This window comes from Hyperolius riggenbachi, chromosome 1 (assembly GCF_040937935.1).
Source record: "Hyperolius riggenbachi isolate aHypRig1 chromosome 1, aHypRig1.pri, whole genome shotgun sequence".
Taxonomy (NCBI): Eukaryota; Metazoa; Chordata; class Amphibia; order Anura; family Hyperoliidae; genus Hyperolius; species Hyperolius riggenbachi.
Genome location: NC_090646.1, coordinates 379728320 through 379745627, shown reverse-complemented (window position 1 = coordinate 379745627; position 17308 = coordinate 379728320). Strand labels below are relative to the sequence as shown.

Sequence of the window (17308 nt, the reverse complement as noted above, 5' to 3'; positions counted from 1 at the left end):
CGCGTCTGATAGACGCGCGGGAGGCAGGGCTGCGGCGGTTAGCCTTGCCCCAATGCGGAAGCGCTCCCCGCTGCACGGAGGGGATTTGGGGGGTCAGCGGGATAGCGGCGTTTTAGCAGGGGCACACATGCCCCTGCTATCTATGAGGTCTGAAGCGAGATTTATTCTCATGGTTCCCGATCACCGATCCATTTCCCCGCAGAAAAAACCGAAGCGCTCGCTTGTGAGGCTGCAGTTCTTCTGCCCGGACAGATTTCCGCATCCCCCTTGTACTTCCACTTAGCGAGAAGTACAAGGAGGGTAAACAAAAATGAAGTTGGCCATCTTGTGGCCAAATAGTAAAACTACATCTACACATTTTTTACATTACAATTTACACATAAAGCAACATTAAAAATGTACTGTTTATGTCCCATACCAAAATATTCCCCAAATAAAATTTTTAATAGAAAAAAATAAATTACAATTAAAATAAATAAATAAAAGACATAAATAGTTACCTAAGGGTCTGAACTTTTTAAATATGCATTTGAAGGGGGTATACTACAAACATTTTTTAAATTATAAGCTTGTAAATAGTGATGGACGCAAAACGGAAACAATGCACCTTTATTTCCAAATAAAATATTGGCGCCATACATTGTGATAGGGACAAAATTTAAATGGTATAATAACCGAGATATACGGGCAAATAAAATACATAAGTTTTAATTATGGTAGCGTGTATTATTTTAAAGCTATAATGGCCGAAAACTGAGAAATAATGAATTTTTTCCTTATTGATCCTGTTAAAATGCATTTACGGTAAAGTGGCTCTTAGCAAAATGTACCACCCACAGAAAGCCTAATTAGTGGCGGAAAAAACAAGATATAGATCAATAAATTGTGATAAGTAGTGATAAAGTTATTAGCGAATGAATGGGAGGTGAAAAATTGCTCCGATGCATAAGGTGAAAAATCCCCGCGGGCTGAAATGGTTAAAATTTTATGACTTACTGTTTGTAAAACATTATTATTCACATAATAAAGTGATCAGTAAGTAAATCGTATTTTTTTTCAGTCACTATTTGTAAAACATTATTATCCACACAATAAAGCGATCACCAAGGGGGTCTTAGGGCTAGGCACCACCAGGGGGGTGGTTAGGGCTAGGCACCACCAGGGAGGTGGTTAGGGTTAGGCACCACCAGGGGGGTGGTTAGGGCTAGGCACCACCAGGGGGGTGGTTTAGGGTTAGGCACCACCAGGGAGTCTAGGGGTTAGGGATAGGTACAGGGAGGGTTCTGTGTGAGAGTAGGGTTAGATTTAGCTGTACTAAAATGTTAGTAATATTTATTTATTTATATTTATAGTAATGTCTATCGTATGTAACTAAAACGTAATTTAGCATTTTATGACTTACTGTTTGTAAAACATTATTATTCACATAATAAAGTGATCAGTAAGTAAATCGTAATTTTTTTTCAGTCACTATTTGTAAAACATTATTATCCACACAATAAAGCGATCACTAAGGGGGTCTTAGGGCTAGGCACCACCAGGGGGGTCTTAGGGTTAGGCACCACCAAGGGGTCTTAGGGTTAGGCACCACCAGGGGGTGGTTAGGGTTAGGCGCCACCAGGGGGGTGGTTAGGGGTTAGGGATAGGTACAGGGAGGGTTCTGTGTGAGAGTAGGGTTAGGTTTAGCTATACTAAAATGTTAGTAATATTTAGTAATGTTTTACTACGGGTATTTTTCATTGTTGCAAACAATATTTTCTGATTTTATTACACGAAGAAACTTTAATTGAAGGTTATACACAATATTATACAATTATAATTATTATACATATATTATCGTTTTTTAACAAACGTTATAATAAGTTTCACTTTCAAAATTGGGAAGATTATAATTTTTACAATTTGCAAACTCATACACATTTTTTAATGTTTTTTAATTTGTAAAACATTATTGTAAACGACATACAGCACATTATTTTTTATAAAAGTTATTGCCACTTATCGTTTACACCCCGCGCCCTTTTTTCCCGATGCCCTTTTTGCATGTACGCATGAAGATAGTTATGGCTACACTTGTTTTATAGCCCTTGTAAGATGGGCACTCAGGCCTTGATGGTCACCAAGGGGAGGCTAGTAAAGGGGTGTGAACATTGGTGGTGCCCTATTAAAGTTTTGTTGGGGACGCCAATGTGTGTATGTATTTGTATTTATTTATGTGTCTTAAAACCGCAAGATACATTACAAATTTCTTTAACACAACAATAAAACTATTTTCCCTACATATATATTGCCTTGTGTTGAAGGAGACTTGGCAATGTTTCCTGCTAAGTCCCATTATCAATATAAAGGTCATGCACTTTGGAGCTTACTCTGCATATAACTGATCTGCATGGAGGGCAAAGCTGTGTCCTGCAGCCATAGGATATTAATTGAAGTATTCGGTTTAGTTGAACTATAATTGCATCTGCTAGGATAGGTGATTAAACCATGCATGATTGTGAAATTTGCCTGAAGGTACTGAATGTCTGCATCATGGACTCTAGATTTGGCCATATGTGTATAAATAGCAGGCGTCATGTAATCATAATATAATCATACATCATTATGTGATTCCTGTGGGTACCAGAAGAAGCAGAAGGGCATATTTCTGCATTTTAAATGTGTTTAGCCATACTGTCCAACCTGCCAGATCTGGTATTTTTTCCTCTACACAATCTGTAGATATACAAGAAAGGAATTTGTGAATCAGCATTTAGCCACCATGGATATAGTTGAAAAGGACATCGGAAGTAATTATAATAGCAATAATTCAATACACTGCTTTTTATTTGAGTGATGGGGTCCCTGAGGGCTACATGCAGCTCATAGGCCGCCAAGCTGGACAGAGCTGATTTATTACAAAGGGAAGTTAGAGAACGAATTTGCCATACAATGGGCATATATACATTTCAAGGTCCACATATTATAAATCTGATTAACGTAATTTTTCTGTTTTGCGACTCAAGTAGTTTTGCAATTTCACTAACTTTGATTAAAGCAGGCTTTATGTGGAAAAAAAGCACTCTCAATTTCCTGCCATATATGACTGCCACTCCTGAAAAGTAATCACAAGGGAAATTCACTTAATAACTTTTATATTGCTTACTACAGCAATAGTAGAACAAAATTAAACTGCAAATGGCACACTGCATTGCTAGTAGTGCGAGCAAAAGCTGATGATCGACACCATGGACCTTGCATTTTACCTCTCCATGTATAACAGGCATTCATTTACAACAGGCATCGCAACTACAGTAACTGCCTGTTTTATTTAAAGAGGTGAAGGGGCTTGTTATGTCAAATAGCAACAACTGCTGGACTATACTGTGCTCAGGGCTAAAGATCAATACATACACATTTTAATTTTTTCTTATAAGAATGCATGTGTAATGAGCAAGACCTCATACTAAAATTAAAATGAGTGCTTAGACGGAGAGGTGAAGCTGTAAATCAGTTGGGCCCCATAAGGTGGGGTCTTTGACCTTATGTGCCCTTGAGTAGTATCTCCACTCTCCCTGCATGGATGTTCACTCACAGAGTGAAGTACAGGCATTTCCCCATACAAAAAGCACATTAACACAGAGACATATGTTGTACAGTTGTGCCCACAAATGCAGAGAATGTATAGAAACTGTGTTGGACTGTGTCTCCTTAATACACTGAAACAGCCAGTGATTCTGTGACTAGTGAGTTCGCTTCCTGAAAGGGCAGCATAGTTCCTTGCAGGCTTCTGTCAATGCATGTTTTTCTTCCAGAGTAAAATGAGCCATAAATGACTTTTCTTCTATGTTGCTGCCACTTATAGTAAGTAGTAGAAAACTGACATTAGCGACAGGTTTTGGGCTAGTAAGTCCATCTCAACATAGGGGATTCTCAACATGGCCTTTATTTTTTATAAAGACACTCCCTGAAAAAAGATTTATATAAAGATGCTGGCCAGCCTCCCTGCTCACCGTACACTTTTTTTTGCAGTTGGATGGAGTAACTGGCATTCACTAAGTGCTTTTGAAAATAAAGAAAACCCTGAGCACCCCCATGAGGTGATGGGCTAGTCCTGTTTTGTCAGATTTCTACTACCTACTGAAAGTGACAGCAACATAGGAGAAAAGTAATTTATGTCTCATTTTACTCTGGAAGAAACATACTTTTTATCTGTATATGTTTACACATATTTTAAATTTTAAGATTTTCGTGACAGTGGTCCTTAACGACATTGTATCGTATTAAAACTTCCTGTTTGAGCCTGTTACCAGCAACATGACTTTTTAATATGTGCGCCGCTCCCACCGCCATTTCCATCTGGATTTCTTGTTCAGCGATTGGGGAAGAGGACCGAGCGGTCCTCTAACCAATCGCAATGCTTGGAATGGATGGACATGACCGCGATCAGCGGCCACGTCCATCCATAAAACAGGAGACAGTCACAGTGTAGTTGAATGTAGAAAAAAAAATGAACACTTCCTATAATGGGAGAGTGTTCACTAGCGACATACAGGCACATACATACATACACAATACTAATAAAATTAGTAACTTACATAACCCCCCCCCCCCAAAAAAAAAAAAAACAACCGGTTGTAAGAAAAATCAGTTTAAAAAAAAAACATAAATAGTTGCCTTAGGGACTCCGCTTTTTTAATCTATATTTTATGAGGGAAAAATACTTTTACTTTACTACATAGAGCAGCCTTTCTCAACCTTTCTACCCTGGAGGAACCCTGCACATAGCTTTTGGATCTCAAGGAACCCCTGCAAACTATTTTTTTATCTCGAGGAACCCCTGCATTTATTTTGCAGGAAGCATGGTCTTTAGAAGTAGGTGTGGCTGTTTATTTCACTACCCCCATTACACTGCCACTCATTATACTGCCTCCTAAGCCCCTAATTTAGTGCTTCTTGTTGAAGTACCACCTATTATAGTGAGCTCCATTATACATCCCCACGATGGGGTAAAATGCCAAGGAACCCCTGCAGAGTATTCAAGGAACCCTGGGGTTCCAGGGAACCCTGGTTGAGAAAGCCTGACATAGAGGCTTGTAATTATGGACCGGACAGAAAAAAAAAATAACACCTATATTTCAAAATAATGTATTGTCACTATACATTGTGATAGGAACATAATTTAAATGGTTTAATAATCGGGACAACTGGGCAAATAAAATGTGTTGGTTTTACCCACAGGAGAACGTTTAATTTTAAAACTATAATGGCCGAAACCTGAGAAATAATGAATTTTTTACATTATTTTCTTATTTCTCCCATTAAAACACATTTAGAATCAAAAAATTCTTAGCAAAATGTACTACCCACAGAAAGCCTAATTGGTGGTGAAAAAAACGAGGTATAGATCATTTTCTTGTGATAAGTAGTAATAAAGTTATTAGGGAATAAAAGGGAGGAGCACTGACAGGTGAAAATTGCTCTGGTCCGTTAGGGTAAAAACCCTTGGGGGTGAGCTGGTCAAGTGTGGTGTACCCTGAAAAAAAAATCATATAAGACAGCAGGTTGAATAAACAAGAGTCCAGAATAACAGTTATGGTTGTGTGCAGAAGTGAAGATGTAACTAGGATTTATGAGCACTCCTTTTTAATCTGTCAAAGTTAAACTGCTGCTTCCCTTGTGTAGAAACAAGCACTTTGTGTGACTCAGGTCCAGGACAAGGTACTCAAGCATTTGATGCAGAGTTTTTTTTATACCTATAAAAATGGCGCAGGGATAAAATAGCTCCAGAGACTGCTGGTAGTAGAATATCGGTAAAATTACAGATACCGATTTTTTCACTGTAATCTAACTTAGCCCTACTCTAGCATTATTATACATTACCTGCTCCCAGCTATCGCATCTCCTCCAATTCTTGGTTAGTTTGTAGGTGTCTTGCAGCCAGCCAATCACCATGCAGGCCAGCCAATCACCATGCACTGAATCTGCATGGTGAATGGCTGGCTGCAGGACACCTGCAAACTAACCAGGAAGTAAAGGTAATTTGATCGCTGAGACCAGGTAATGTATAGCTACGCCTTCCTAATCTCACACTGAACTCTCCCTCTACCTATGCCTTAACCTAAGACCCCACCTGGTGCCTAACCCTTAAAGGGACCCTGAAGTGTCAATAAAAATGAAATCGGGACTTAACTGGGGCTTCCTCCAGCCCACCATAGGCCGCGAGGTCCCCTGGCGTCTTCCAAGCTCCTCTCCTGGTCCCGTTGGTGGCTGCATTACCGGCTACTTGCGGGCTGAATGTCGGCAGGCAACTTTTTCCTGAAGCCAGCAGCTCCATTCTGCTGAATGGAGCTGCTGACACTGGGGAAAGTGTCGTCCTGTCTAATACAATGTAACTATGGAAAGATGGATATCATTTTAAAGCTCTCTTTCTCCTCTTTCTGGCGACACCTAAATCGCCGCCCTACGCCTTTTAGTTTTCTCTATTTTCGCGATTGAAATCGTGGCCGCGGCAATTTCAATCGCGAAAATAGCGAAAACTAAAAGGCGTAGGGCAGCGGTTTATATATCATTGGAAAGAGGAGAAAGAGAGCTTTAAAATGATATGCATCTTTCCATAGTTTCTGCACTGCTCGGAGTCCCTTTAAGCTCTCAATTTTCTCTTAATATCTCCACTTGTTCCACACTAGTCTGCAATTCTCACGGTCTCCAGGCCCTTTCTGTAGTGTAATGGGCATTGAAGTCTCCTCCTTCTGCTACAGTGGCTTGCACAAGTATTCGGCCCCCTTAAAGTTTTCCACGTTTTGTCATATTACTGCAACAAACATGAATCAATTTTATTGGAATTCCACATGAAAGACCAATACAAAATGGTGTACATGTGAGAAGTGGAACGAAACTCATACATGATTCCAAACATTTTTTACAAATAAATAACTGCAAAGTGGGGTGTGCGTAATTATACAGCCCCCTGAGTCAATACTATGTAGAACCACCTTTTGCTGCAGTTACAGCTGCCAGTCTTTTAGGGGATGTCTCTACCAGCTTTGCACATCTAGAGACTGAAATCCTTGCCCATTCTTCTGTGCAAAACAGCTCCAGCTCAGTCAGATTAAATGGACAGCATTTGTGAACAGCAGTTTTCAGATCTTGCCACAGATTCTCGATTAGATTTAGATCTGGACTTTGACTGGGCCATTCTAACACTTGGATATGTTTTGTTGTAAACCATTCCATTGTTGCCCTGGCTTTATGTTTAGGGTCATTGTCCTGCTGAAAGGTGAACCTCCGCCCCAGTCTCAAGTCTTTTGCAGACTCCAAGAGGTTTTCTTCCAAGTTTGCCCTGTATTTGGCTCCATCCATCTTCCCATCAACTCTGACTAGCTTCCCTGTCCCTGCTGAAGAGATGCATCCCCCGAGCATGATGCTGCCACCACCATATTTGACAGTGGGGATGGTGTGTTCAGAGTGATGTGCAGTGTTAGTTTTCTGCCACACATAGCGTTTTGCATTTTGGCCAAAAAGTTCCATTTTGGTCTCATCTGACCAGAGCACCTTCTGCCACATGGTTGCTGTGTCCCCCACATGGCTTGTGGCAAACTGCAAACGGAACTTTTTTATGCTTTCTGTTAACAATGCCTTTCTTCTTGCCACTCTTCCATAAGAGCCAACTTTGTGCAGTGCACGACTAATAGTTGTCCTATGGACAGAGTCTCCCACCTGAGCTGTAGATCTCTGCAGCTCGTCCAGAGTCACCATGGGCATGGCTTGTGGCAAACTGCAAATGGGACTTCTTATGCTTTTCTGTTAACAATGGCTTTCTTCTTGCCACTCTTGCCACTCTTCCATAAAGACTTTGTGCAGTGCACGACTAATAGTTGTCCTATGGACAGATTCCCCCACCTGAGCTGTAGATCTCTGCAGCTCGTCCAGAGTCACCATGGGCCTCTTGACTGCATTTCTGATCACTGATCTCCTTGTTCGGCCTGTGAGTTTAGGTGGACGGCCTTGTCTTGCTAGGTTTACAGTTGTGCCATATTCCTTCCATTTCTGAATGATCGCTTGAACAGTGCTCTCTGGGATGTTCAAGGCTTTGGAAATCTTTTTGTAGCCTAAGCCTGCTTCTAAATTTCTCAATAACTTTATCCCTGACCTGTCTGGTGTCTTCTTTGGACCTTATGGTGTTGTTGCTCCCAATATTCTCTTAGACAACCTCTGAGGCCCTCACAGAGCAGCTGTATTTGTACTGACATTAGATTACACACAGGTGCACTCTATTTAGTCATTAGCACTCATCAGGCAATGTATATCTGCAACTGACTGCACTCAGATCAAAGGGGGCTGAATAATTATGCACACCCCACTTTGCAGTTATTTATTTGAAAAAAAAAATGTTTGGAATCATGCATGAATTTCGTTCCACTTCTCATATGTACACCACTTTGTATTGGTCTTTCATGTGGAATTCCAATAAAATTGATTCATGTTTGTGGCAGTAATATGACAAAATGTGGAAAACTTCAAGGGGGCCGAATACTTTTGCAAGCCACTGTATATAACCTTGCACCACAGAGCTGCTCTCTAGTGCTGCTGGAGTCCTAGCTCCAATTAAAGGGAACCTGAAGCAAGAGGTATGTGCAGGCTGACATATTTATTTCGTTTTATACAGCTGCGGCTCCTGGAAAAATCGGGTACCGCCATTGAGTCACGTACAAAATATCGACAAGGAGGCATCAAAGCAGAAATTCAGGTGCCCAACATGCCCGAAATTTAGCATTTTTTTTTTGTGGGGTTTTTCTTTTTTCTCTGGTGTGGTTTGGGCGCCTGCGATATTTTGTGTTTATTGCTGAAGGGGGGGGGGGGGGGGGTGTTATCGGGTGTGTTTTAGTGTGTGGGGGGGAGGATCAAGGGTTAGGTGTCAGGAGTGGGGTTTTTGTATGGGGGAGGGTTAAGAGTTAGAAGAGTTAGGCATCAGGAACGGGTCTTATGGGGAGGGAGGGTTAAAGGTTAGGTGTCAGGAAGGGTGTTCGTGGGGGGGAGCTAATTGGGCGTCAGGAACAAGTTTTGTGCAGGGGGAGGGATAGGCGGCAGCAAAGGTGTTCATAAAGTATCAGTAAACGTACCAATATTCTACTATCGGCAGTTTCCCTGCACCTGATTTTCCCTGGCGGACATATTTCATGTATGCCAATACTAGTTGCCTGGCAGTCCTGTTGATCATTCTGGCATCAGCAGTGTTTGAATCACACACATAAAACAAGAATGCAGCTAATCTGGTCAGATTTTTATAAGAAACATTAAGTAAAGGCTCTGCAGGACAGTTGGGTGACTGGTATAGTTTAAAATTAGATAAGAATGTCAGCCTCTATGTCCCTCTCACTAAAAGTTCCCATTAGGTGGCGTGAATTTAAACTAGTATTTAATATTCAGTATCAGCCCTGTTGTGTGATATGTTCATTTTACTTTAAAACAGGAAAATGTTGACCAAGATATGCACAGGTGCTGCCCCAGTACTTAGTGTCAGGAGTATGAGAATCTTGTAGCCTTTTTGAGATACTTAGTAGAATTCACCATTATCTTGAGCAGATGGCAGCTGTTAATAGTTCGTTGAACCACCTCCCCCATCCTGCCGGAGCTGTATAGCAGGAGAAGATTTATGTATGCAGTATCATCTTCAGAACCAAGAGAATAGTTGCCAGTATTGTGATTTCCAGGGACACCACTTGGATGTTGAATATGTGTACTAACTCCTGTCATGCATAAATTAACCTGCTGGCACAGAGTAAAGCAGAAAACAGAATCAAGACTTTATTTTTAAGCAAACAGCTGAGAAATGAGTGTGTTGAGCGTGTTTGCACTGTAATTGCTATTTTCCAGTTATTTGCAACTTGAAGTAGAGCAGAAAAAAAATAATTAAATGGACAGTTGAAATACACATCCACTAACAAACAAAACAAATAACATTTATATTGTGCTTTTCTCCTGGCGGACTCAAAGCGCCAATGATTTTACCTTTAAAAGGATTTTCAATTCTGACTAATGGCAGTGGCGTAGCTAAGGAGCTGTGGGCCCCGGTGCAAGTTTTACATGGGGCCCCCCCAAGCACTCTATACATAACAATTGATATGGCGTACCAAAACCTGCCAAGGACAACCACAGTGTTGGAGGTGCAAGAAGGGATGGGAAACAGTGCGTTAATGATTACAAGTATTTAGAGCATCTATAGAAGTGATTATTACTAGCACAGGACCAATAGAGAGCTTATATTGTGCTTGAAGGAGATGGGGGGCCCCTCTGGCCCAAGGGCCCCGATGCGGTCGCTACCTCTGCACCCCCTATTGCTACGCCCCTGACTAATGGTACAGACACACTTGCGATAACAATCGTTTGCAAGGAATGATAGTTACCAGACGAACAATCTTGCAACGATTGGGATGCAGCGATCATCATTCATACACATTTTTACTATCGTTCTCGCAGAAAATAATGGTCAGAGGGAAATGCTGCGTACATATTTATATAAAAAAAAAAAAAAAAACCAAAAACATTAAAATGGAGTTACAATGGATAAAAATATATGATAGTTAACTTGAAAATAAAGTTTATTTGAAATTTATAATGTAACAATCTTTACGGGCCGTGCTACACAGGAAGTACGGAAGCTGGGCAGAATCCAACGCAGGCGCATTGGCCCTTGTAACGATCGTTCTCGGCCGATGTCTGTACACACTATAGTTTTGTAACAATTGTCGCTCGATACGATCTGTCCTGTTGGATCTTCTCATCGTGCCGATATCGTTTGTTCGTCATTGTACTTAATGACCGTTTGGTGAAGTTCTTTACCCGATTGTTGGCATACCGATCGTTAAGCTGCTGTTTCAAACGACCATAGTCGCAACTGTGTACGTACCATAACTGTTGTGTGATTTGTACACCCTGTGTAACATTGCACAGCTAATCACTGGGCACCCTGTTCTCTGGCTTTAAGTAAGGGTGCATACACACATACAATTTTGGCTAGTGACTGGCCAATTTAAGCCCTCCCGTGTAGTATGAGGGCCAATAGATTTTGAATACTATGAATAGATTATGTAGGTAGACTTACCAACTACATGAAAGTGGTAAAATTGGCCAATCATTGGTCAATTAAAATTGGATGTGTTTACCACACGTAAAGGACAACTGAAGTGAGAAGGATATGGAGGCTGCCATATTTATTTTCTATTAAACAATACCAGTTGCCTGGCAGCCCTGCTGATCCATTTGGCTGCAGTAGTGTCTGAATAACACCAGAAACAAGCATACGCTAATCTTGTCAGATGTGACTATAATGTCAGAAACAGCTGATATACTTTAAGCTTGCTCAGGGTCTATGGCTAAAGGCATTAGAAGCAGAGGATCAGCAGCACTGCCAGGCAACTGGTATTGCATACAAGGAAATAAATATGCAGCCTCCATATCCCTCTCCCTTCAGTTGTTCTTTAAGTAAAGCTACAGAAGAATGTTTTGGCAGGGTTCTCCTTGGCACTTTTTGAGGCTTTTTGAGTAGACAAGCTAGTTAGCAACAGCAAGTTTAGGCCGAGTGGTTTTCAGGTTGAGGACATTCATTTGGAAACAACAGGCCTTGATATCTGGTTACAGCGACCAAAGATGGACCAGGCGGGCCAGATTTTCCTCATTCATTTATTTATAGTAGAGGACTATTTGTCCTGTGTCAGTGGGAGTTTTTTAGGGGTTAGGCCCCAGGGCAGTGCTCTGTTGTTATGCCATTCCAACAGTCTACCCCTATCCAAGCATTAGTTCTTAGCTGTGTTCCGCATGTGTGTGAGGCAATGTGGGATTATAGTAGATGACTACTCGTCTCACTCATTCAGGATCAGAGCTGCCACGGAGGCGGTCCGATGGAGCTTGGAGGAGAAGGTGGTAAAATGGATAGGTCATTAGGAGTTGGCTAGATTCTCCTCTTATATCCATATGCATTAGGTATAAGTCCCTCATTTTGGTTTTTCTGCTTTCTGGCTCCCTTTGCTTTCATGTCCCTCAGTCTTGGAGCTGTCCATTGTTGTGACTATTTTATTTTGTGTGCAGTTCTGTTCCCCTCGTTTACTGTGTTGCAGGTCTCTCGACCCATTTGGATATAAGAACATTCATATGTGGTGTGGGGGGCCAGGAGAGTGGGTGTCCATCTAGATGACCGGCAGCTGGGTTTCCCCAGGAAGGAAGTTTTTGCGAGCTGGATCGGGCTCTCCGGCATGCTTAGGTTATTGCCTGAATTCCATAGGTATTGCAGACTGGACAGGCCACCCGACATCCTGGTCATACACGCTGGTGGTAATGACGTGGCTCTGAGGTCCACAACATTTTACTTAGCACATCAAGTTTGATGTCTTGAGATTATGTACATAATGGCGCCAAGCCTGATCCATGGCGAAAGTTACCAAGGCCAGAGTGAAACTGAAAAAAATTGTGAGGTGTTTTATGGCCAAGGTTGGTGGAGTGTCTATTAGGCACTTGGACCTTGAATCTGATGTTGACCTCTTTCTGCATCATGATGAGGTTCATCTGAATGCTGTAGGCACAGACATGTGGGCCCTAGATATCCAAGATTGTATTCAGTGGGCTCTTGGTTTGTGGAGGGCTGCCCAAGCATGAGGGATCACACTTGGTTGCTGTGGTCCCCATACTGTCAGTTGTGTGTGGTGAGGATACGAGTCAGTGTTTTTTTCAAGTAAGTAAAACTGAACTTCTTCAGTTGAGGACCATTTTAGTGGATTAGCTGCTTACAGTTGTCTCCGAGCTGGCATTCATGGCTGGGGGCCGTTGGCTGTGCAGTTCAAGTGTAGCGTTATCCTTCGGAGTCCCTCCTCTTTTGGGTTTACTGGTCTTGAGATGTTTGTGTTGACTCAAGTTATTAGTTTAATTGTTTTGTTAAATTGATTTATTAATAAAACGACTTTGTCCATTTAATCCAACATTGGCAGCCCATGTGCTCATTTTGATGGGATTGAAAATGTGTTTTATGCTAGTTTAGTTGGCTGGTTGGGATGTTATATATTTAGTTAAGGAGTTTACCAATAACCCATCATAAAAAAGGCCTTGAGGGTTTCTGAGGGGCCTAACATGATGGGTCTTTGCAACCAAGTGGGTAGTCAGTGCAAGCAGGCTCATCAGGGGTTAACACCAAGTAGTCAGGGATAGTGAGGCGTTGAAGTGTTAGGGTAGGCTGATCCAGGAGGATGTAGTTTGTAGTAAGGAGGGAGGAAGGACAGGTCCTTACCATTCCTAGGGAAAAGGACAGTTTCCCACCCGCCCACCCTTTTAAGTCCTGTTTTTGGTTTGCATGTACTGTATGTTCTTTTCTTTCAGGTGGACTTCGTTCAAGTTTTTTTGTTATTGCAGCCTGGCAGGGGAAGGGTCCTCGGAGGCTCCCTAACTAGTAAAGAGAGCTGCTTTTGGCCCATGTAATGCAGCCCATGTGTTCATTTTGATGGGATTGAAGGGGTATGTTTTATGTTGGTTTGTGGGTTGGGATGTAATATATATGGGCAAGGGGTTTAGCAATAACTCATAAAGAGTGTCACTGTCAGAGCTGCTACAACTGGCCTCTCTATGTGACTGTGGTGCCTCTACCATCTCCCCTTTATAAAGGGCTGTGGGGTGATGTCTTAGGAAGTTAGGATTGGTTGCTGGGGCAAAGGGTGCATTGTGAGAAGATGTTATTAGCTTAGCAGAGGGAGTTTTCCATGTTTCCTGTCCATTCTTTTCCTGCCTGACTGCCCCCTAGGTTTCCTTATTCTTGTTTAAGATAGCCACACGACAAACGTCATTGTCTGGTTTGCAAGAATTTGATAAATAAGATTGGCGCTGATTCACTGCAAAATGAACTCATCAATTTGGCTCACTCATCCCTTGGAGCCATTTCCGCTGTACTGGGACCCTTCCTTGAGGAATATTAAATAATTAGACCATTTTTGCAAGTAACACCGGTTTTATTTAGCAAAGCTTGTGAGGACACACTCAGTCTTCTGCAAGGTTGCATATAGGTTTTTATAGATTTGTGGACCTGCGTGATTGGGTGTTCATTCACTGCGGAGATCTGCATGTTAGGTAAGTTCTCCACTGATTTCTATATACCTACATTTCCTGGCCTTCCATTCCTCAAGTAAAGTACATAAGATCTAAGAGCCTACTGTCGTACCGTAGCTTTTGTATTGCAGGGAAATAAATGTAACCCACTTTCTTCTTGTTTACTAGATGTAAATCATTATGACAGCTCTTTGCACACCATAAACCTATCAGCTCCTCCTACCCATATACCAGGAGACATCTGGCTGATACAGTCCCTGCATTGTGCAGATGATGATTCTGCATACAATAATATCCTTATATTCCCATCAGTGTTTGAAATGAGTATAATCATCACAGGTCAGAGCTTTTTGATCACATTGTTAAAACGTATATTGTTCTGTTTTAAGCATTCTTTACTGTTGTTCACCTATTTTTGGCATGTGTTGTTTTTTCCTTCAGCATTCTTTACTGTATGTTATTTTGTGTTTACCCTTATTTATATAATTACAGGAGACAGGACTAGGAAATACATCACGATGATACCCCACAATGTCCCTCTTGACTCAAGAGTATACTACAACTACTGCTGGTCAGTTTAAAACAAAGAAAACTGTCCTGGCTCTCACTGTTTTAGTCCAGTAATCACAACATGCAGGAAGCAGTCATTTGAGACTTTGCAATTGTTAATAGCTAAGTTCAAAGGACAACTGATCAGAGAGGGATATGGAGGCTGCCATATTTATTTCCTTTAAAACAATACTCCTAAGCATTCAACTAATCCACTCAGACTTCGGTCAGAAACATCTGATCTACAAGCTTGCTCAGGGTCTGTGGCTAAACATATTAGAGGCAGAGCATCAGCAGGACAGCCAGGCAACTGGCATTGATTAAAAGGAATTAAATATGTCAGCCTCCATATCCCTCTCATTTCAGGCATACTTTAATCAAATGTAAGACTGTCAGTATCTACACTTTTTTATTTAGCTCATCCTAACAACCTTAAAGAGAGCCCAAGGTGGGCTAAAAAAAAAGCAGGTTACCTGATCCGGGGGGCTGAGCGGATCAGGTAGCCGCAAAAACTGCCACTCCCCGCCGCTCCGCAATGGCCCACTTTCACTTTGGTGACCTGTGGGTTGCCATGCTGCACTGAGAGACTGTGTGTCTCTCATAGCATGCAGGGAGGCGGGGGAGCGGCAGGGGGCGCGGTCAGGGAGAGAGAGCTGCCCAATGGCAGCTCTGGAAATCCTGCAGGGATGCCCCTGGTGGGGGCGTTTTGAACAGGGAATCCCTCTCCCTCTGTTTTCCTCCGAGATAGAGACAAATATTGTTGCTAATCTTGGGGGCTATAGCACAGCGATGGAGGGGCAGAGAGCAGCAGTGTAGGGACACAGAGGCATGTTATGAGGCCTCTGCGTCCCATCTGCCCACCTTGGGTTCTCTTTAAAGGACTTACGAGTCCAAATTAAAAAAAAGTTAAGTACCTGAATTAAATTTGAATGCACGGAGGACGCCATCCGCGCCCTCCGTGCCGTTCTGCCAGGTCCCCGCAGTTCAATAGTCCCCCGGGCCGCTCCCGAACCCACAGGTCGGGCTCTCCTGCCTCCACTAAAATGGTTGCCGGTGCTGGCCTTGGCTACGCAGTTCGCATAGGCGCAAATGTAACTGCGCAGCTCAAGGCCCCCCCCCGATCCACGCTACAAGAGACAGCCTGTAGCGTGGATCAGGGGGGCCCTAGAGCTGCGCAGCCGCACTCGCGCCTATGCGGACTGCGCAGCCACGGCCAGCACCGGCGGCCATTTTAGTGGAGGCAGGAGAGCCCGACCTGTGGGTTCGGGAGCGGCCCGGGGGACTATTGAACTGCGGGGACCTGGCAGAACGGCACGGAGGGCGCGGGTTGGCGTCCTCCGTGCATTCAAATTTAATTTAGGTACTTAACTTTTTTTTTTATTTGGACTCGTAAGTCCTTTAAAAGGTGGTCCTCTCTCTTCACAAACACCTCCTTGTACTCAACAGGACCAAAGGCTTGATTTATACTTTTTCTAACCATAGGCCATCGTTCTTGTTACCCCTTATCCATGTGTAGAAGCACCCCTCCAATTTCATGAGCAACTCCCTCTTGCATGGGTAACATCCATGTACAGCAGCCCCTTTGTTTCAAATACAGCAAACTTGGAGAGCAGCATCCATCTTCCATGTGTTACTCCCCATTTTCAGCCTCAATAATACATTTGTAACCTTCTTCCTTTCCATATGCAGTAATCACTCAACCCCTATTCCATGCCAAGCCACCCCCAAAGTCAGCAGCTACCCAAGGACTTGACCTTTATGTCCTTTCAAGAAATTTGGCCCTGCCAGGACTCCTGAACATTGAGTGTTGATGACATACTGGATCAGGGCAGTTTCTAGGCTAAATTTCACCTAGGCCGAGGGTGTAAAAATCACCATCTCTTCCATGGAGCCAGGCATTTAGGTTCGTTAGGTAGGTTCCCCCAGTATAGGTTAGTTAGGTATGTTCCCCCAGTATAGGATAGTTAGGTAGGTTCCCGCAGTATAGGTTAGTTAGGTAGGTTCCCCCAGTATATATGTTAGGTAGGTGATTGGTGCAGTTCAAAGCAGCCACCTGATGAAAAATTGAGAGGGGGGGGGGGGGGGAGTCACGAGCTGATCATATGCAAGTAACTTAGTCACCAACCGAGTCTTTGCTGAGTCCCCTCCTTTCAGTTTTTCAGGGGGCTCAGCCAGGAGTTAACTTAGTTAGTTCTCAAAGTAAAGCTGAGACTAATTATTTTTACTTACGTTGGGCTTTCTCTAATCCTCTGTAGACCGTCAGTTCCTTTAGGTTTGATCCGCTGTGCTCCTATGAAGTGATCCCGCTGGGTTGCGGGCCACTACACATGCACTGTTCCAGGCAGCGCGCCTTCTCCATCACACTCCCATTGGTGGGAGCATTCTGTGCAAGCACACTTACAGTCTTAATAAACTGTGCATGCAGCAGGATTGGTGGGTGCGTCCAGGATTGCACATGTGCAGTATTCAGTGACTGAGCCAAGTTGTGGACTTTACAAGGCTGACAGCATCATAAGGGAGGGGACCAGGATAACATTGAGGGAGCAGATGGACTACAGGGGGCTGGAAGGAGCTTCAGATGAGTAAAAATCATTTTCTCCCATTCATCTCAGGTACACTTCAGGTTATTAGCACCTAATGAAAGGAGAGCATGGAGGCATGATTTAGCATGAAGGGGACCCAGTAGGTTTGCCCA

At 42.8% G+C, this 17308-nt stretch overlaps 1 protein-coding gene across 8 annotated transcripts in view; it reads left to right on the top strand.

The window, feature by feature from the left end:
* Positions 1 to 17308, top strand: part of LOC137516318 (prostaglandin reductase 1-like) — a 496699-nt gene that overhangs the window by 81837 nt on the left and 397554 nt on the right. For 5 of the 8 annotated variants that reach the window (XM_068234353.1, XM_068234354.1, XM_068234352.1 and 2 more), the window contains one exon: positions 14557 to 14635. The exons of the other annotated variants lie outside the window; for them this stretch is intronic. The gene's annotated coding sequence lies outside the window, so the exon portion shown is untranslated. The remainder of the gene's footprint in view (positions 1 to 14556; positions 14636 to 17308) is intronic. 8 annotated transcript variants of the gene reach the window in all.